Source organism: Typopeltis vanoorti, chromosome 11 (genome assembly GCF_054136105.1).
Source record: "Typopeltis vanoorti isolate ZY-2024b chromosome 11, IOZ_Tvanoo_1.0, whole genome shotgun sequence".
NCBI lineage: Eukaryota > Metazoa > Arthropoda > Arachnida > Uropygi > Thelyphonidae > Typopeltis > Typopeltis vanoorti.
The window spans coordinates 44,070,817-44,092,411 of NC_143559.1; the positions used below are offsets into that span (position 1 = coordinate 44,070,817).

The 21,595-nt window shown below is 35.1% G+C and overlaps 1 protein-coding gene and 1 non-coding gene across 2 annotated transcripts in view; one reads left to right on the forward strand and one right to left on the reverse strand.

Moving 5' to 3' along the window:
* Window positions 1-12,289, reverse strand: part of LOC150101479 (uncharacterized) — a 599,391-nt gene extending 587,102 nt beyond the window's left edge. The window contains exon 1 of the mRNA XM_090400199.1: window positions 12,151-12,289. The gene's annotated coding sequence lies outside the window, so the exon portion shown is untranslated. The remainder of the gene's footprint in view (window positions 1-12,150) is intronic.
* A 7,388-nt stretch (window positions 12,290-19,677) lies between these two features.
* Window positions 19,678-19,749, forward strand: TRNAP-UGG (transfer RNA proline (anticodon UGG)). The gene has a single exon. It is a non-coding gene; the product is annotated as a tRNA-Pro (tRNA).
* The last annotated feature ends 1,846 nt before the right edge of the window (window positions 19,750-21,595 follow it).

Consider the following 21,595-nt stretch of genomic DNA (forward strand, 5'->3'; position numbering starts at 1 on the left):
ATTATCCTCCTTAGTTTTGCATAATCATAACTGAATATCCCCCTTCAAATCTTCTACTATAGCATTAATGTACAAATTAAAGAGTAGTGGTACTAGTACAGAGCCCTAGGGCACTCCACTAGTCACTCATTTGCCTTGATTCCACTCCAATATACACCACCCTCTGATGTCTCCATGCCACCAGCCTCATATCCATTCCCATTTGCTCCAACTTAAGTAATAATTTTCCATGAGGTATTCTGTCAAATGACTTTGCAAAGTCGAGCAGTATCATGGTGTAGTCATTTCCTTTATCCAATTTTGCTGTTGTCTTGTCAGATGTAATCTTCTTCCAGGAGGTTGACTACCATGAGCTTCCACCACGTACAGTTTTGTGCTTCTCTTTTGCATTCTTCATAGGACAAAAAAGTCCGGTCCTTAATATTTCCCATCCAATCTGTTCTTTGTCTTCCTCTTCTTCTTTTTCCTTGTATCATTCCTTCTAGAAGTGTTTTTTGTAGGGATTCATGAGTATGTGACTAAGGTAGGTGGTTTTTCCTTTTCTTAATGGTTTTCAACAGATTCCTATCTTTTCCAATCATCTCTAATATTTCTAAATTAGTTTTTTTGGCAGTCCATGATTTCTTCTGAGGATCCATTTCTCAAAGGCGTTAGTTTATTTTCACAATATTTTAATATTGTTCCAGGTTTCTGCTCCATATAGCAGTGTTGACCATACGTAGCATTTGGACAGCCTAATTCTTGTTTTTGTGCGAATTTCCCTTGAGGTCAGAATGTTTTTCATGCTAATGAAGGTTGATCTAGCAATTTCTATTCTTCTTAATATTTCCTTATCACACTTTCCATTCTCTGTAATTAGTTGACCCAAATATATATAACTCTCTACTTGATCTAAAGTATTTCCTCTGATCTTAATATTTATAATCAGATATTTGGATAGTTTAGAGGACTGGGCTAAGGAGAAAGGACATCAACTTAATGTGAAAAAGTGTAAAGTTATGCATTTTGGGGTGAAAATATTAGCAGCAATATATCACATTGGTGGAACCGTACTCCAGGAGATTGACGAAGCCAGGGATTTGGGAGTGTTGGTGGATAGGGAGTTGAAGTTTAGGAGGCACATCGCAAAAGTGGCTAAATCAGCTCATCAAATCACTTGGTTGCTGAAAAATACTTTAACAAGCAGAGACAAACAGGTTATTGTTCCTCGGTATCGAGCCTTGATAAGACCCCATCTATATGTGCCCAGATATGGGTGCCAGGGTTTCTTCTTGATGGGGAAGAGGTGGAGAGGATCCAGAGACGAGTGACCAAGATGATAGCAGGTCTATGGAATGAACCTTATGAGAGGAGGTTGAAAATTTGTGGGTTGCAGAAATTGGTTGATAGGTGGAAAAGGGGTGATATGATTGAGACATTCAAATCGCTGAAGGGTTTCTATAAGATTAATTCAGAAGATAAGATATTTTTGAGAATAGGAGTGGTGGTGTGAGGACTAGAGGCCATACATAGAAGCTGGACATGAGTGTGGTTAGCAAGGGTGTTAGAGTTAGGTTCTTTACTTGGAGAGTGGTGAATGAGTGGAATAAGCTGTCAGAGTCTGTTGTGGGTGTCATGACTATGAATGAGTTCAAGGCGAGATATGATATGATAGATATTGTGTGAATGTCGAATGGTTGTTCTTGACATGATGTTAGGGTCTCCCTCAATGAGACCAGACTCCTTGCAGTTGCCTGTAATAATAATAATATTATCCCTTTTTCTCTTGTTACCAGCATTGTTTTGATTTTTTTGAAGTTGAAATTAAGTCCATACCTTTCACTTAGCTTCAGTGTCTCTTATAGGTTTTGAAGATCTTTTTTTATTTTCAGCTAGCAGTACTGTATCATCTGCATATCTGAAGTTGTTTATATTCCTGCCTCCTATGCTGACTCCTTTAAATTCTTCTAATTGCTGGAAGATATTTTCAGTATAGAGGTCAAACAGTATAGAAGAAAGAACACAGCCTTTTCTGAACACCTTACTTTATTGGGAATTCTTCCGAGATTTCTCCTGATATTTTTATTGAGACAGTTTGCTCCCAATATAGATTTATCATCAATTTGGTATCTTTACCATCTACTCCTAAATTTCTAATGCATTTGATTAGTTGTTCATGTTGTATATTGTCAAAGGCCTTTGTGTAGTCAATAAAACATAAGTAGACTTCTTTCTGCTTCTCCAGATATCTTTCTATAATAGTTCTAATGTTGAAGAGTCTTTCTCTAGTTCCTTTATTTTCCTGGAAACCAGATTGTGTTTCATTAATTTCCATTTTGATTTTATGTTTATTTCTTTCTAGGATGATATATAACATAACTTTTGCTATCTGACTGACTGTTCTGTACTCTTCACATTTGATTGTCTTCGATTTTTTAAGTATTGGTAGGAACATTGAGTGCTTAAAATCTTTTGGCAGGTGTCCAGTTTCGTATATTTTGTTATATACGTCAGTCAGTGATCTTATAGCCTTATCATCTAAAGCCTTTAGATATTCTGCCATAATTCCATCCATTCCTAGAGCATTTGCTGGTTTCAGTTTCCTAATGGCATTTATTACTTGCCAGGTAAGAATAGTAGGCATCTCCAAATCTTCTTGCATTGGCTAATCTATTCTATCATGATTGTAGAGTTCCTTTGAATACTCTAGCCATCTATCCTTTATTTTGTCTTTCTCCATTAGGATGATTCCACTGGTATCTTCAATGCAATGAGAGCCTATCCTTTTGCAAGATTTGCTAGTTAGTTCCCTAACTTTTTCATGAAGTTCTCTGGTTTTGTGCTTTTTGTCCAGAAGTTCAACTTCCTTGCATTTGTTGTTGAGCTATAGTTCTTTTGCAATCCTACATTCTTCATCATCTCCTTGTTTAAGTTCTTGTATTCAGGACAATTTCTGTGTTTCTTTCTTTCCTCCATCATTTGGAGGAAAGAAAGAAATGCGGAGAGCAAGGATTATGAATGATATGCTGGCTGAAATGTGCGAGGAGATGGGAGTACAGTTTGTTAATGTGTGGAATGAGTTTGAGGGATGAAGTGAGCTGTATGGGAGCGATGGACTGCATTTGAGTGGTTATGGTGTGAGTCGCTTGGAGAGACTGCTACTGGAAGTAGAGAAGTGAATAGAGAGAATGAATCAGATCGAGAGGGGAGTGATGTGGAAGAGCAGGAGAGTAAGACAGGAGAGATTGAAGAAGTAGATATGAATGGAGAAGTGAGTGGTATGAGTATAGAAAATGAGAGAATGGGTGTGCAAGAGGAGCAGGGAAATGGGGAGGCTCAGGGTGGACAGGGGTACACAGCATGAGAAAGGTGGATGCTCCAAGAGGAGGTGAGAGAGCATGTGTAGGCAGGAAAGGAATGGAATGACCAGGGATCAAGAGGAAACAGTGGAATTGAAAAGGGTTCTAAAATGAAGAAGCAGAAAGGGAAATGGCCCCAGTCTAGCATGGAGAGATCACATCGAGTGAGTGGTATCAGTGGAACTAGCTGTAGATCCAGAAATGAGCTGTTGTGTTTGTATACCAATGCTAGAAGTATAAGAAACAAGGCAGATGAAATGGTTGCACTAATTGTGTCTGTTCACCCAAAGATTGTCAGAATAAGTGAGACATGGTTGGAAGAGGATGACATCCTGACAGGAATAGAGATGGAAGGGTATGATGTGTTTCGTGAGGATAGAAGGGGTAAAAAGGGAGGGGGGAGTGCTATTGATGATAGAGAAAGAGTTATGTCCATACAAAGTAAAGATGCAAGACGGAAATAGTGCCAGTAGTTTTGAGGCAGTATGGTGTGAGATAGAGGTGAACAGAATCAAATACTTGATGGGATGTTGTTATAGACCATTCCAGTCTACATGAAATATAGACTGGAATGATGAGATAGCAACTGTAAGTAAAGAAAATGAGTTTCTTGAATTTTTGAGGGATAACTACCTCAGACAGTATGTAACAGAGGGTCTTGGATTTGGTCATCTCATCAGAGGATGTAATTATAAATGAGGTGTCAAATCATCCACCAATTGGTAAAAGTGACCATGAGGCGATTACCTGGGTGGTTGCCAGCAGTGTGAGGACCCCTGTGAGAAAAGGGTATATGTGGAACTACAAGGGGGATGATTATGAAGAGCTCAGGAGACAGCTTGCGGGTGTAGCGTGGAATGAGGAGTCAGCTGGAAAAGAGATCAATGTAGCTTGAGGGATTTTCAAAAACTATCTAGTAGATGCAATGTCTAAATGTATTCCAAGGGTGAGAAGGTTAAATAAGGTAGGTGTGAGATGGATGAATAAAGAGATTAAGCATGTGATACAGAGAAAAAGGACATTGTGGAGGCAGCATAAGAGAAGTAGAAATAACCAATTTCATGAGGTCTACAAAGACCAGGCAAGGAGGGTGACTTGATTGGTGAGAGTACCTAAAGAGAGGTATGAACAGCAGTTAGTTAATGATGCCAAAAAGAATCCTAGGGATTTCTTTCGATATGTAGCCAGCAAAAGAAAGAATGATTATGGAAAGATGACATTGATTGTAGAAAATGGTATAAAGACAGCTGTTGTAGAATTTGTGGTGGAGATACTTAATGAGCAGTTCATAAAGATCTTTCAATCTTGTGAATGCGACTTCATGGAGAGACAGAGCAGTTGATGATGGGGAGGAGACACTGACTGTAAGTGAGCAAGAGGTGTTTGTGGAGTTGAGTAAACTAGATGTAAATAAGGCTGTGGGACTTGATAATATATCACTGCATATTCTGAAGGAATGTGCCAGGGAGTTGACACCTGCCTTGACATATTTTTTTAAGACGAGTCTTGTAGTTAGTCAAGTTCCTAAGGAGTGGAAGGAGGGCAAGATTGTGCCACTTCATAAAGGAGGTGATCGAACTCAAACATCAAACTATAGCCCTATCTGTGTGTTAGGTGTTGTGGTTAAGTTGTTGGAGAAGCTTGTGAGAAGTAGGATCTAGAGTTGGGTTGACAACAATGGTATTATCTTTGATGGACAGCATGGATTTGCTAAAGGGAGGTCATGTTTTAGTAATCTACTTAATTATTACAATAAAGTGACTGCTTCCTTGGACTGAGGAGAAGGATACACAATAATATACTTGGATTTCGCAAAGGCTTTTGATAGAGTACCTCATGATAAGTTGACAGTCAAACTAGAGCAGATGGGATTGGATATTAGATTAGTGCATTGGATTGGAGACTGGCTATCTGATAGGTATCAACAAGTTGTGTATGGGGGTGCGATATCCAGGAAAAGGAAAGTCACTAGTGGAGTGCCTCAGGGGTCTGTTTTAAGGCCATTATTGTTTAACTTGTATATTAATGATATTGGCAAAGATTTGGATGGAGATATTCAGTTGTTTGCAGATGATGCAAAGTTGGGACGAATCATGAAGAGTAGAGAAGATGTTGTGGCCTTGCAAGAAGACTTGAATAAATTGAGTGATTGGCATGGAAATGGGGATGCGAGTTCAATGTTGCAAAATGTAAGGTTTTAAAATTTGGAAAACAAAGATGGGATGCAGAATTTATGCTTGGTAAGAATATATTGTTGGATGTAGAGGAAATAAGAGATCTGGGGGTGATAGTGGATAAGGATCTAAAATTTAGGGGACACATCGCCAAAATTGTGAAGACAACACAAAGGCTTCTCGGAATGATGCGGAGGACACTGATGTGTAGAAGTAGGGAGATTCTTGTTCAGTTGTATAAGGCTTTGATTAGGCTATACATGGACTATTGTGCCCAGATTTGGTCAGCGGGTTTTCAGAAGGATGAGGAGATGTTGGAAAGGATCCAAAGGCGAACGACTAAGGTAGTTTCTGACCTCTGGAATGTTGAGTATGAGGAAAGATTGAGAAGATGTAATTTGCAGAGTCTGGTGGAGAGGAGGAAGAGGGAAGATATGATAGAGACCTACAAGTTGGTAAGGGCTTGTTATAAGATCAATGGTGGAGAAGTTCTACAGAGAATAGTGGGAGATCAGGGGAGAACCAGAGGTCACCCCTGGAAACTGTATAAAGAGGGTGTGAGTAGAGGAGTGAGAGGCAGGTTTTTTTCATGCAGAGTTGTGAATGCCTTGCCTGAGAGTGTGGTGTCTGCAAGGAGTTTGAGTGTGTTTAAGACACGGTATGATGAGATGTGTGTGTGATGAAAGGACCTTCCAGATGAGTCTTTGCCTCCATGAGGTCTTGGGGTAAAAATAATAATAATTTTCAGTATCTTGTCATTCATCCAGGATTTACTTATTTTCTTCTAAAATTTGGGAATTTTTGTTTTACTGCCTTTTTTATGCCCTCTTTAAATTTCTGCCATCTATCCTCAATCTCATCTTTAAGGTAAGGATACCTGGTGGGATCAAGAACATTAACAGCAATGAATTGTGCCAGTTCCTTTAAAAATTTATCTTGTATTTCTCGATTTTTAAGGGAGCCAAGATCATATTTTTCTATGTTTAGAGGTTTCATTGTTTTCTTTAATTTTAATGCTGCTTTAATGACCACAGGGTGGTGGTCTGATCCAATATCAGCCCCTGGGTATGTTTCGGCTTGTAAGATGTCATTCCGGAATCTTTTTTTAATCATTATATAGTCAATCTGGTTCCTACAGCTGTCTCCAGTATGTGTAAAGTCTTCTAGGAAGGTGGCTAAATAAAGTATTTGTTATTATCAGATTGTTTTCTTCACAGAATTGTATTAATCTTTCTCCTCTTGGATTTCTATGTCCCAGGCCCTGGTTTCCCATGCAGGAAGAGATATTTTCTGAGCCTACTTTAGCATTTAGATCTCCCATAACGATAGTTATGTCATCTGATTTAGTGGTTGTTTAGTGCATTTTGAATGTCTTCATAGAAACATTCTACATCTTCATCTGGGTAATCAGAAGTAGGTGGATATATTTGGACAATAAAAATATTAAAAGGTTGAAGTGCAATTTTTAATGCAATTGTCCTGTCACTTATGGGCCAAAATCCAATTAAGGATTGCACAATCTTATTTTTTTAGTACAAATACTACTCCATTCCTATGACTGTCTCCACATGGGTATATAATTGAATGGCTCTTTCTATTTATTTTTCCACTATTAGTCCATTTGACTTCACTGATACCAGCAATGTCAATTTTCATTGTTTCAAGTTCTTGTATAAGGTTATCTAACTTCCCAGCTTCATATAAGGTCCTTACATTCCAAGTTGCAAGCCTTAAGAGAAGATTCTTGATTTTCAGACGTGAATGATCAGGAGATACCCTCCCTGGAGTTTTTAAGGTATCTTCGTCATATGCTATTTTCATAGTATCCATCTTATGTTCCTGAGTTTCTTTCTCTTCTTCCCTGTAATGTTTCTAAGAGATAAAAGTTGCAGAGGGTCCAACCTTCTCTATTGCTTAAATCCGACATGTTCTCTGTTTCATTGTTTACTATGGAAGGTTACGTGGTGAAGTTAATGTCTCTTCCACGGTGACCGGCCACATCTCTGTTTTGTCCCTGAGTGTGTTCGGACTATATCACATAGTTTGCTGTCATGCCTTCATTACCATTCTCAAATTAAATTTTGGTCATCTGCTAACTCAGACATTCCAGTCTTCAAGTGCAACAAGGAGGAGACACTCTCCTTCACTACAGCATAAAATGCTAATACCCTCACTTAGTTTTGCATGCCAGTCGAGGCACAGTCCCAGGGTGTGGCCACTGGTGCACTCTATCAGCTACTTAGAGCCATAAGTGAGAGTTGCATGAGCAGCGGGGACCAATTCCACCCAGCCACTAAACATTTTGATGCAACTGCTGAGCAGGCAGAGTTGCTACCCCTACTACCCATATCTTACACCCCAATTCTGCTGTTAGCTTCTTATAAAAGGTGAATAAATTACTGAGGCGGGACCTACCTTTTATAAAGCCATGCTGTCCCCTATAAAGTATCCTATTCCTATCCACCCATTCCTGAATTTTACTTTTAACCAACTTTTCCAATACTTCAACCACCACTCTAGAGATACTAATTAATCTGTAATTTGCTATTTCTGCCTTGGAGCCAGCTTTATGTAATGGAACTATCTTACTCTCTTTCTACTCCTTTGGAACCTCAACAGAGCTGAGACAGATTAAACAACTTCATCAGAGACACTGCCAGTTCACTTGCACATTCTTGTAGCACACAAGCTGACATACCATCCAGGCCCACTGCCGTATTCACATTGATATTTTTCAATATACTGAGCACCTCCAGTTCATCTATCTCAATGCTCAACTGCAAAGTCACCAGCTGGGTGATATATCCTTGCAAAGTGATCACTTAATAACTGAACTATTTCTTCTGCTTCTGTAACTTTCCTACCATCAGTACTGAGTAAAGTTATCTTTCCATAATTATTCTTGCTACATAGCATAAACGCTCTTCTGGATTTACTTTGGCCTTCTTAGCTAATTTTCTCTCAAAATCTGATTTAGCCTTCCTTACCATACTAGTTACTCTTCTTGCTTGTGCTTTATACTACTCATGGACATGCTCATCACCTTGTTTATATTCCTTCCACAATGCTTTCTTTTTTCTTTTTTTTTTTTGCAGCTCCTGTTTTATATTGTTAGTCGTCCACTTAATCCCTACTTGGTTTATCATTCTAATCCTGGATTTGCACTCTGACACTGTCTATCTAAAATAAAGTGAGCAGGGCAGTATCAGAGTGCATACAATCTTTTTCCCAAGAACTTCCCAAGTACTATTGGCATTCATTCCATGTAGTTCCTTATGCCATGGCACTGCTCCAAGTTGCCTCTTAAGTTTGTCATAATTGCCAGCATTGTAGTTCCAAACCCTTTCTTGACTGAAATTTCCACATGTTGAGCAACCTCCCAGGACAAGACCGCATGGCTACTTTCTCGTAGAGTTGCTATTGCAGTTATAGATAGACCTTCTGATGCTATTACCAGATCTAACACTCAAACCTCTAGTCCCTTCCATCACATGCTGTTTCAGGTAATATCCCTGAGTAACCATATAAATTCCATTTCCATTTTCTCATTGCCTTTCCTTGTTCCAATCTTTGTCACAGCTGAAGTCTCTCATCTTCCTTGACTTCTATTTTTGTTGGTTAAAGTTCATCATCTATCACTAATAATACCCCTCCTACCCTGTTTCTTCTATTTTTTCTGACAATTACAATATTCATTACACATAACCAGTGCCATAACGAGGGCATGGTGAAAGAGGTGCCCGCCACAGGCGCAACTAGGTTTGGGGCACAAAACATATAACATTTTTGTAATTTTTGGGGGGAGGGTGCAAGTTAGACACTTGCCACTTCATACCCTTGTTACATCACTGCATGTAACTACATGATTCTCTGACAAACAGATCTCACTGACGAATAATTTTTGGCCAAGTTATATGATTATAATATAATATATTATAATTAATATAATTATGATATATTATATAATAAATTATAAATAATTATTATAAAATTATTATAAATAATTGATTATAATAATTATAATGCTAATAATTTTAACTGACCCATGCTAAAAACTCCTCTCCTTTATTTCTGATACTTCAGGCATTCATGTACATGCATTTCAACATCCCCTTGAGCCCACACTTATCCTTATATAATGTCGTTGCTGGCCCATTCAGATTTAAAACCGGGGAAACTGGATCCAGTCTTCACAATCATTCCTGCACTCATATTTATTATTTCAGGACACTCCAAGGAGTCAGACTCATCGAGGGTCCTGAACATCGAGTCAAGAACTATCCAACATTTGTGCAGTATCTATCATACTTTGCTTTAAACTCATTCACAGTCATGGCACCCACAAGACTCTGGCAACCTATTCCACTCATTTACTACTCTCCAAGCAAAAAGCCTAGTTCTAACACCCTTGTTAACTACACACTTCCTCAGTTTCCATGGATGGCCCCTTGTTCTCCCACCAATATACCTGTTCTGAAAAATTTCCTCTAAATTAAGCTTGTAAAAAAAAACATCCCAATCACACCCCTTTACTGCCTATCAACCAATAACTGTTGAATCTTCAACCTGTTCTCATAAGGTTCATTCCATAGACCCTCTGCCATCTTGGTCACTTGCCTCTGGATCCTCTCCACTTCATCACCAAGAAACCCTGATGCCCAGATCTGCATGCAGTAGTCAAGATGGGGGCTTATCAAGGGTCAATAAAGAGGAACAATAACCTGCTTGTCTCTTCTTGTCAAAGTATCTTCATTAACCAAGTGATCTGATGAGCTGCTTTAGCCACTTTTGTTATGCCCCCCCCCCCCCCAAAAAAAAAAACTTTAACTCCCTATCCACTAACACTCCTGGCTTCGTCAATTTCCTGGAGTACAGTTCCACTAATGTGGTATACAGCTGGGAATCTTTTCACCCCATAATGCATCACCTTACACTTTGCCACATTAAACTGACATTCATTCTCCTTTTCCCAGTCTGACAATCTATCCAAATCATCCTGCAAAATTTTGACATCATCTGTATTAACGATTGCTCTACCCAACTTTGCATCACTGGCAAATAACTGAACAGTTCCTTTCAGACCTTTTCCTATATTGCTAATAAACAAATTAAACAGCAGCAGTCCAAGAACACAACCTTGCAGCACGCCACTAGTCACAGGCCTTATCTATCCCAGGAGTGCTATTTCTGCACAGTATTTGTCCCAGTGGGTGACTAGCCATATGGTTGATTGCTTCCCCACTAATATTTCTAGTTTCCTTGGTTCTGCACTTCCAACCTCTCACTGAACAACACCTTCTCCAAGCACTTAACTCCAAAACGATTTAAGTGCAGTCCAGGCACATAAGGTCCTTATGTCCATCAAATTTAACATCTTGGAAGATCTGCTGCAAAACAAAGCAAGAAAAGCTTTTCATAATTAGTTTTTTTCGATAAAAATATAATTAATAAATATATTATTTTTAATATTGTTTAATAGCACATGTTCCCAATACCTAATTATATTAAAACTATGGGTCCCACCAAAATTATCCCAATTGGGCCCTGCATCTGATATAGTCAGGACTGTTTGTGGCAAAACCTTTAGATATTATGAGGCTTTGAGGAAAAGACTATTGTTTCTTTCTTTCACAGATGCCCATTATATCCTAAGTCATAACCTATGGTTATCTGACTTCTCAACAGTAAATAAACAGCAGTAATAAGTGAATTAATTTGATAATGCATATGAACAAACTATGTGAAAAACTTTTCAAATGTTTTAAAAGCAATACTTAAAAAGGAGGATGAATGGAATTAAAATGCGCTGATGTAAATAAGAAAGTACTTCTTGGGAAAAAGAGAGAAGAAATTATTTGATAATTAAAAAAGGAAAGGTACAAGAGATTAACAGTAAAATGAAGTTATGAGTTAAAATATACTAATGTAGAATAAAGCAGAGGAGGGTTACAGGAATCAGTATGGCTGATTCCTGTAACCCTCCTTATTCCTGCAAATTTCTGGAATAAGGAATAAAAAAAGGCAGAAAGAAAATCTATTTGGCAAGCAATGAATGATGTAATATCTAATAATTATAAAGATCAAGATAAGAATATTTTTACTGTAATTAAAAATTTACATAATTATGCTTCCTTTAATTTTATAAAGACTTCTTTAATTTTTGAACTAGTGAAATAATTAAATATAGATTCAAAATTTTTAAAATCGCTATTAAATAAGTTGTAAAATCCAAATACTTAAATATGTAGAAATATTAATTAAATTGGTTTTAATAATTCATCTAAATTTTTCTTTATATTTTATCATTTAAATGGATAGCATGTGTATGCATTCAAGGAAAACGTTCATAATAAAATCTTATACATTATATATAATGTATAGTAAATTTTATACTCTGAGGGAAAGTTTACCTCTCCTCTTTTCCTACACGGAGGCCTACTGGGACTAAAGCCTTAAGGGCAATCTGAATCTTCTCGTGCGGAGGAACAGTAACAAGTGAATTACTTTGATCACGAGGCATGAACACGACCACATTAAAACTTTCCAAATGTCTGAACATGAACAATTAAAAGAATTTCTGTGCTTTCTCAATGTCATCTCAAATAATCAATGAGATGGCGAGAATTTAAATAACTCACCTGATAATCAACTTATTGGGATTTGAAAAATGCGCATAACGATATTGAAAACCGATTAACCTAAATCTGACTTTGCATTTTTGCGACTTAAAAGACAGCTGGATCTCATTTTTTTAAAGTGTGCTCAGCTTAGTTCCTCTCCGTAGCCTACTCTAAACGAACAAAATACGCATTCAAATAAATCGCCAACGTACTTTCTGAACATGTGATCTAACTTGAAAGAATTTAAACTTACCCACGATTATCGCTAACAAGTGGATTCTTAATCAGATGGTTAAGACATGCCCGCCATCTAGCGAGCAATGTTGTAACAACGAGCAGTTTATTGAAGGATTTTAAAAAAATAAATAAGAAAACCAGTGGAGAAACAAGACAAATGCTGGTATTAAATAGATGAATAAATTACCTCATCTACAAATATACTGATATACAAATCCAAATACCTAAAGGCATATATTCTGATACTTTTTATAATAACATAATAAAATGCAGTGCTTAATGGTTATATTAACTTTTGCTCTCTCCCAGATACTTTCCATGCATTTCTTATTTTCGTTAAATAACTGACAAATGCCGTAACAAATAATTATTTTGTTTATCGAAATTTTAATAAACTAATATTATACATTGTTATTATTCATTGACATCAATATACAATATTAATAATAACAAAATTGATAAACAGAGTAATTAATATTAATTAAATTATGATTTAATTGAATTATTTATTTTTAATGGATCTATTTATTCTACGTCACACAAAATTGGATGAATGGTACAACACACACACAGCGTCGCGCTCTATCAGCAAAGCACACTTCTTAGAAACCATTGCAATAAAAAATAAACTAAAATGCAATGATTTAATAAATAAACAAATACAAACACAAAAGTTTATGTTATTACAAATAAATTAATTATGCATTTATTTTAAGCTAAACTATTTACTTGAGCATGACATAGTAAAACGGCAGCGATAAATATTATATAGTTAAAATTATAGGAGAAGTCAATCCAGACTCATAAACCACTCTTGCATATGACATTGCAATCCGTGGGTGATGAGCTTTTTATTGTATGGATGTCTAATAATAATAATAATAATAATAATAATAATAATAATAATAATAATAATAATAATAATAATAAATGATTAATATTACTAAATTATGAATGCTATTGGGAAGGACACGACAGGAGATGTTTAATTGTTTGCTAATTATACAAAAATAGGCAGGACATTCAGGGATACTACTGATATCCAACATGACAGAATGATTTGAATAGATGATGTCTATCAATTCAATGGCAGTTATGCACTTTGGTGTTATTATGGGTTATCCAGCGGCATATTATACTGGTCGGATTATGATTGGAGAAACTGAAAGTTTGAATTATGGTGGATAAGAATTTAAAAGTTTAAAAGTCACATAGCAAAACTGCAAATACAACTTCGAGAATAATTTAGATATTGAAACATATATTGACATGTTAATATACAATATGGAAGGAAGTCATTTTGTCTCTTTACATGGCCTTGATACCACTACACATGGACAACTCTGCACAGATTTAGTCCCCTGGATTCCTAGGTCAGCGCTTCCCAAACTTCTGGATGTCAGGGCCCCTTTGGAAAAATTAAAATATTTCACGGGCCCCCCTCGAAAAAAAATCGTAATACAGACATATATTATTATAATATTTATTGTATTTATATTCAATACAAAACATACACAGCGAATATTGCGAAAATCAAATGCAAATATTGCATTAAAAATGCTTTGCATTTGATTTTCGCAATATTTGCTGTGTATGTTTATGCATCTTACATACACATTTGACATGGCACATTATCTCATATTTTTATATAGATCGATATATTGTTATTGTACATTTGCATATTGTACACAAGCACATGAAACGTAAAACGATTAGTAATAAAGAAAGAATTAAAAACATAAAAGAAGTTTAATAACAATTTAATGTGATGGATGTGTTTCAATACTGCTACACCAATATCAGGTGAAAATTTGAAACTGCAATTCTTAGATTTCTGTTTGAAATGAAACTTATATGAATAAGCATATAAGTTTAATATTTTTATATAAGCTTATATGAATAAGCTTATGCATAAGCATATATTTACTAATATTCATTAAGCGCCGAAATACGCAGGAAGCAAAATTTATGAACCAACACCAATGTGTGATTTTTTCCATTAAAATATAAAAAATGACAAAAAAAAAAAAGAAAGAATAAATAATAAAAATTAAATACGTTTCTTTTAAGATAAAAAAAATACTTAGTCTTAAAACATTTTAAATTTGTTTTCGTTATTTCACGGCCACCCCTCAACAAAACCTATGGCCCCCAAGGGGGCTGTGGCCCCCCAATTTGGGAAGAGCTGTCCTAGGTGATAATTAGTTATTAACATGTGACGCCGTAAAGCTACTCCTGTACCTCACTTGTATTTATCTTTTTTTTTGGGGGGGGGGTTTGAAGTCATATGCTAGAAGTGGTAGGATTTTATCTCAGACCCTCTTTCCACACATGGGTAGTAGGACAATCACAAACATTCATGCCCATGATGGCAGGATTCGAACCCACAGCCTGTTGATTGGAAAGCAGATACGCTAACCACTTGCCCGACCAGACTGTAGGTGATAAAAATGCTGCGAAAAGGCTGCGAAATAGAAGAGTCATAAGGATGATATCGGAGAGAGCTAGATTTTATTCTCATAGTCTAATACTGCAGTATTTACTGTTTGTACTTCATGATTAAAGCAAATTATCCTAATAAAATCCACATTTCTCTTATTTGCCAGAGTAACTTTGCTTGTTTCTCAGGGTACAAGATTAACTTAGCTTCTCCAAACAAATACGTAACTGGTATACCGCGCGGAACTTTACCATGTGATTAGGGAGGGGGAACTCGAAAAGGTTGTCCGAACGAGGGCTCTCACAGTAGAGCAAAGAAAGTTCTCAACGTTTCGAGGGAAAAACATTGAAGTTGTTGTCTTCAAGTGAAATGGAAAAAAATCCTTGATAGCGGAGAAATGATATAGAGGGGATTTCGGAGAGCACTGTTGTTGTTTGAATTATCCGATAGCTAAGGCAATAATAAGTGCTTATTTGTTATTTATTATTTGTTAATTGTGCGTATTCTCTGGCCTGTTTGATATTTTGTCAGATGAAAAACTCTGCCACCTCCGTATGAGACAGGTTAATTCTCTAGAGAAGAGGGGCATTAGGATTTCTTAATATTAATATTTTACTGCTTACATTTTCTTGCTTGCATTTATTACATAGAGGAATTACATGTATATTATTAATTTTGGTTAAAACTCAGCACACTGTTAAGCGCATTTATGAGAGTTGCAGTTATAAAAAATTGTAATTAAGTTAATGTCGTCATATTAACAGTAGAAGTAATTAATACCATAACATACGCAAATAACTGACTTCTGCTGTGCCGCTAATGTTCGGTAAATTGATTGTTATTGAAAATCCAGATAAAGTGTTATCAAAAGAAGCCATCGTTTTTTTGTTTATTCCTTAATAAAATCGATTTTTAACTTCGGTTAAATTATTCAGTAAAATGTTCGAACAGGATTTATTCTTCCAATTAAGAACGAAAAATAAGAGGATAAAACCTAAACATAGTTTAAATTCTCTTACCTTTTTTTAGATTGTAGAAATTAAAGTAACTAAGAATGAGGAAATTTGAACATTTCTAAATTTTAAAATTATTATTTTTTGGTAAATTAATTATTGTTCTTGCTATTGTAGAATTACGTCAGCAATTAAACTTCTGTTGTTTGGAATTACGGTAGAAGAAAGTAAGGTTACGAGGCCATCAGGCCACTATATAATGATTGTCAATTGCGCGTGTTCTTCTAGCCAGTTTGCCAGTTTTAAATTTCAGGACGCTAAGTAGTTAACCCATACCAACTTTGCAAAATTCAACCGGAGAACACACATCAGTGTACATTACAAACCCGTGGCCAACTTACTAAATAAATAAATAAATAAATATATATAAATAAATATATATAAATAAATATATATAAATAAATATATATATATATATATATATATATATATAAATATATATATATATATATATATATATATATATATATATATATATATATATATTTAGCAAGACGTTGCAATGTTTTTAAGAGCTTGGGAAAACTAGTACGTTGTCCTTCCTAGAAGACGGCTTTAGTCTATATGAAAGCTAAAATAAAATACTTTTCGTCTTAACAGTAAACTACAAACTGTTCAAGCATCACTCCACAATTCGCTTTAACCCAATTTATTTCCCTGACCTTGACAGTATTATAATAGCAGGAATTTAAAACACGTTAACAGCCCACATTCCATTAACCTCTTAACGGAATGTGGTAATCGGCGAATTTGAGGGGATGAGTAGCTTTGGCTATTCATTCTGGCAGAAATCTTGGCTTAGTCACTGTTGAGTGCTTTCTCGATAAGAGACGGGAGATCTGTCAGAGTTTATTGTGTGAATCTATCAGTAAAAATCTTCGCGGATCTTTGGAATTTCGGATTAAGATAAGTGCTGTTTGTAGAGTTTTACTACCCTTAATAATTCCGGGACGTACAAATTTTACTTTTTTTTTTTTTTTCAATCGATAAAAAAATGTTTGCAATAATCATAATAACGGCAAGAATTTGAGGCCTTAAAATATTATTTGCCAACATGAAATAAATGATTTTACTTCTAAAGCTGTTTGCTCTACTTTCGATGCAAAATTCTATTTATAGCAATAACAAAGTGATCAATTTCTGTCTTATGCCTTTCACTAGGTTTTCTATTTATTTATGTTCATAAAAAAGTTTCAATAGGCGGCTGCTTTGTGATCGGTTTTAAAATTCTATTCCATTTTGACCTCATTAAACATGCACAGATTGTAGTGCATTGGATCGATCTTCAGTATTTGTAAATATTTTTATTATTATTTTTTTTTTTTTTACGATGTCACGAAGTATTTTCGGTCTTTTAAGGAATTTCCCAACAGTATTATTCAATTCTTTTTTCCATTTTTATTTCTTTCTGTCAATCCATGTGTCATATTCGCATTTCACTTCATATTTCATAAAATCGTTCGAAGAACTCATTTCCCGCGATGAATCTTTTGACTCCATAGAGGTTTAATAATAATAAACTTCCACTGAGGTGTTGTACTGAATGAAAATTCCCTGAACCACAATTTTACTTTAAGATAAATAGCAAAGAAATTGCAGGTATACAATAAGGATCTTCAATTAATTTTTATAGATTCTCAAAGCTATAATTAATGGAAAATCACATCATTATTATATTATACTGATGTCATCATCATCATGCATGTCAAGGATTTAGGCCTAGCGTGGCCTTTTCCGAAGTCATCGTTCAATCAGAGGCGTCCTGGTTTTCTTTTTCCTAATGGCTTGTACTTGAAAGCTTGTTTTGGTAATCTTTCTATTTTCATTCTTTGAACGTGTTCCATCCATTTATGTTTATATTTTTTAATTTTTTCTATTATTGATTCTTGGTTTAATTCTTTCATAATTTCTTCGTTTCTTTTGTGATCAAATAGAGTATACTTTGCAGTTTTTCTCATAAACTTCATTTCTGCTGTTGTTAATCTTTGTTTGACTTTTTGTTTTATTGTCCAGATTTCACTTCCATACAATAGGACTGGTAGGGCTAATGTATTGTATACTTTTAGTCTGGTTTGGTTTTGAACTAAGTTTGGTTTAAATATAGAGTTAATTACACCTGTTGTTTTTAAATATTTTGCAATTTTTACATGATGTAAACTAAGTTCACTGCATTACTAAGGGTTGGGAAGGGGGGGGGAGGTGTATATAGTTAAATAATGTAACCCGTGCTTTGTAATAAAGCTTTGATTCTCCCATTCTTCATGTTACACATTAAAAACGCGCGCGCGCACGCACGCACGCGCGCGCGCGCGCACACACACACACACACACACACACACAAAGTCTGATATCCAGTGATGGCTCGCTCGAAAAGGCAAGGACTTAGGCACTTCGAAAATAAATAAATAAAAATAGATAAAAAGCAAAAGATTGGACATTGTCACATTTTTAAAGCATTCTTTCAATTATTATCTGCTGAAATCATTTTTTAGAAAATATTATTTTCATTTTTCAGGATTTCATAAGGATTATATAATCCGAAAGCCACTGTTCCTTGAGATCTGTTTCACATTTTTCCACAGTGGCATGCCTCTACTTGGCTTGACATGGAAGGACGGAATCTAGCATCTACCTTATCTACTGTATATAAGAAACATTCAGTGGGGTCAGTACTGATTCTAGTATATTTGTTTCATTTGTTCACCGTGGAAAGGTTTATATTAATCCCTGAAAATAAGGCATGCTCTCCGTGATACCAAACAGTGTGACGCAACTCACAATTCAATAAAAATATCACTTCCTTAACACTCGTTTCAAGAGTATGCATGAAGATGGTTTTATATCATGAAATTGAAGAAATAAATAGAAGTTACTTTAAAACTCTACTCGAAATTCACAGAGTAATGAAATACAATAATGAAAGTGAGGGTTGCACAGGAGGATCCATAATATCCGTCATTTTAAGTTCTTTGTAAAACCTAGCGAAATTGTTAAAGAAAATTATTTTTATGTCTCTTTAACATACCAAATTAAATACAGTACACGAAAACAAGACCGAAACCTTAAAAAAGATTAATACTATGAAAACAAAAAGCAGCTAAAAACAAATGGAACAAGCATCATATTTCAGATCCTATGTATAGCAATATTTAGATAAAAGCTAAAAACCTTAATGTTTAGTGAGTTGCCATTTTTTATTATTATCAACCAACAGGTTTTAATTAAGTAATAAATTATTTAATAATTAATGAGAAGTATCTAAATAATATGAAGAACGCTTTTTGATGAAATTCTTAAAACGAGCCGAAAACGATATGAATAAATAAAAATAAAATTTTCGAAGGTGATGGATTTAAAAGGTAATAAACTTTTAAATGATGAGCTAAACATAAATACACACACACAAAAAAAAAGAGTAAAAAAGAAAGGAAAACAAAAAATATTTTTCTACTAGTTTCATTAACTATTTTCTTACCAGTATATGGAAATATGATTTTTACCATTGATGTAGCTCTGCGTATCATTGCGCCTGTGACTCCTACTTATGAGACCTCAATAAATATGTAAGCGTTCTGGGCATGGCCTTCCTATGTATGGCAATATGCCGTTCCGAAAAGAAATGTTGTGTGCATTATGGGATATCGAGACAATTATATGCGAAGTTCATTGAGTCCTATGCATATAGACCAGTCGTGAAGTTATTTTATGCATATTTTTGTTTGCATATGCTTGGATAAAGAATAGAAAGAAAAATACAATTATTCGTCATAACATTTAAAATATTTACATTTAATCTTAAAAAGAAATGTAATTTATTATTTTATATAAAGATGATATAAAAGACATCGATATAACGGCTCGTTGGTCTAGGGGTATGATTCTCGCTTTGGGTGCGAGAGGTCCCGGGTTCAAATCCCGGACGGGCCCGCGTTTTTTTTCTTTATTATTCATTCTATGATAGAATTTCTCTAATTCATGTAACAATTAAAATAAACAATGCTAAGGATGCACTTTTCTGAACAAAAAATAAATAAATAAATAAATGTATTAACTTGGAACACGTCTATCGAAAAAGGACGACCATAAATTGATTTGATTCACGCGTATCAGTAAATAAACATGTGTAAGGAAATGGAATATGTCGTAAACCAGAATATTGGTGAAATCTCGAATGAACTCTGAATCGACTTGAAATCTTATTTGCTCAAACAAATCAAAACATATGCGGGCCATCATTGTGCAATCGTTTGTGTTCCGCGTTCTTCAGCACATTCAATCTTGTCAATTCACATCGTGACTGAAAAGACTTACAGAATTAATAGAATTACATCGAAAGTGGAATCAAGTTTTTATTGAAACTAAAATTATAAGTACATAGTAACCAGTCAAGAGAGATACTCTTTAAGGAACTTCAAAATGCTGATCGTGATAAGCATTGTGAATAAATAAATATATTTATACTTACCTAATTAAAGTACCAGAATAGAAAAATGTACGATAGTTCTTCTTTCAAATCGTAGATGGCGCTCTTATTTCTACAGAAAACAGTTTACTTTTTTTTTTACAATTTTGCAGCGAGAGCAGGCTAAATGCTTGCCTGTCAGAATTTTGTGTTTTGTGTCTACTGCAGTCTATCTAAAGTGAAAAAACGGCGAACGGTTTTTATGCGCAGAAACGAATTTTCGTACAAAACATTTGTTACTAGTTAACCAGTCATATGGTACGCATCTCAGTAGGCTACTGACAGCAGCGCAATGCGGACTATTATTTCGTCTCTGTGTCGTGTTGTGTAATAATTTCTTGTGGGTATAAAATAGAAATGGAATCAAAAATTAAAAAAAAGTTATCCGGTGCACAAAATCGTAAGCGAGTACACTATTTGAGTAATGACAGTCAAAATGAAATATTGGAAACTGCTGCGAAAGAAGCAGATATTAAGAAACAAACTGGGGATCTTAATAAATTTGTTAAAATATTCTGATGCAGATTGTAACCAACTCGATACATCAGAAATCAGAGTTGAAAAACCGTGCATATCATCCATTTTGCATTTCATGCAAACTGGATGATATGCAAATTGAACAAGATAACAAGGCGCATGATTTAAGAGAAAAACGGTTAGGAGAAGATTTAGTTGCAGTTGACCACGAAACTAACACATTGTTAGTCTCTGTAAATTTAGAAGATCCAGGTGAATGAGGAAATATTGATGAGAATTTACGAGTTGTTTTAATTGAAATGGGGCCTGTTCAAAAGAAAAATATAATATATCCCAGAGATACATATGGTCGTAAATTTGGTGACACGTATTATAATAGAAAAATGGAAAACAGGGAGCTCGTGCCAAGAACATGGCTCATTTATTCCGAAACTTTAAATTCTGTTTTTTTGCTTTTGTTGCAAACTTTTCGCACCTACTGAATCAAGTAGTCTTGTAGAAGGTTATAACGATTGGAGAAATGTAAGTACAACTTTGCATAGACATGAGACTAGTTTAACTCACATGAAAAATTTCTTAAAATGGAAGGAACTTGATAAATTTTAAAAAACAAAACTACTATTGATCGCCAGACTCAAAGCATATATGAAATGGAAAAGAAACATTGGATGAGTGTTTTAGGACGCTTGATTGAAATTATAAAATTCCTTGGTAGCCAAAATTTAGCTTTTCACGGATCATCTGATAAATTATATGAAAGGAATAACGGCAATTTTTTAAAATTAGTCGAACTGTTTGCGAAGTTTGATCCCGTTATGGAAAATCATTTTGAAA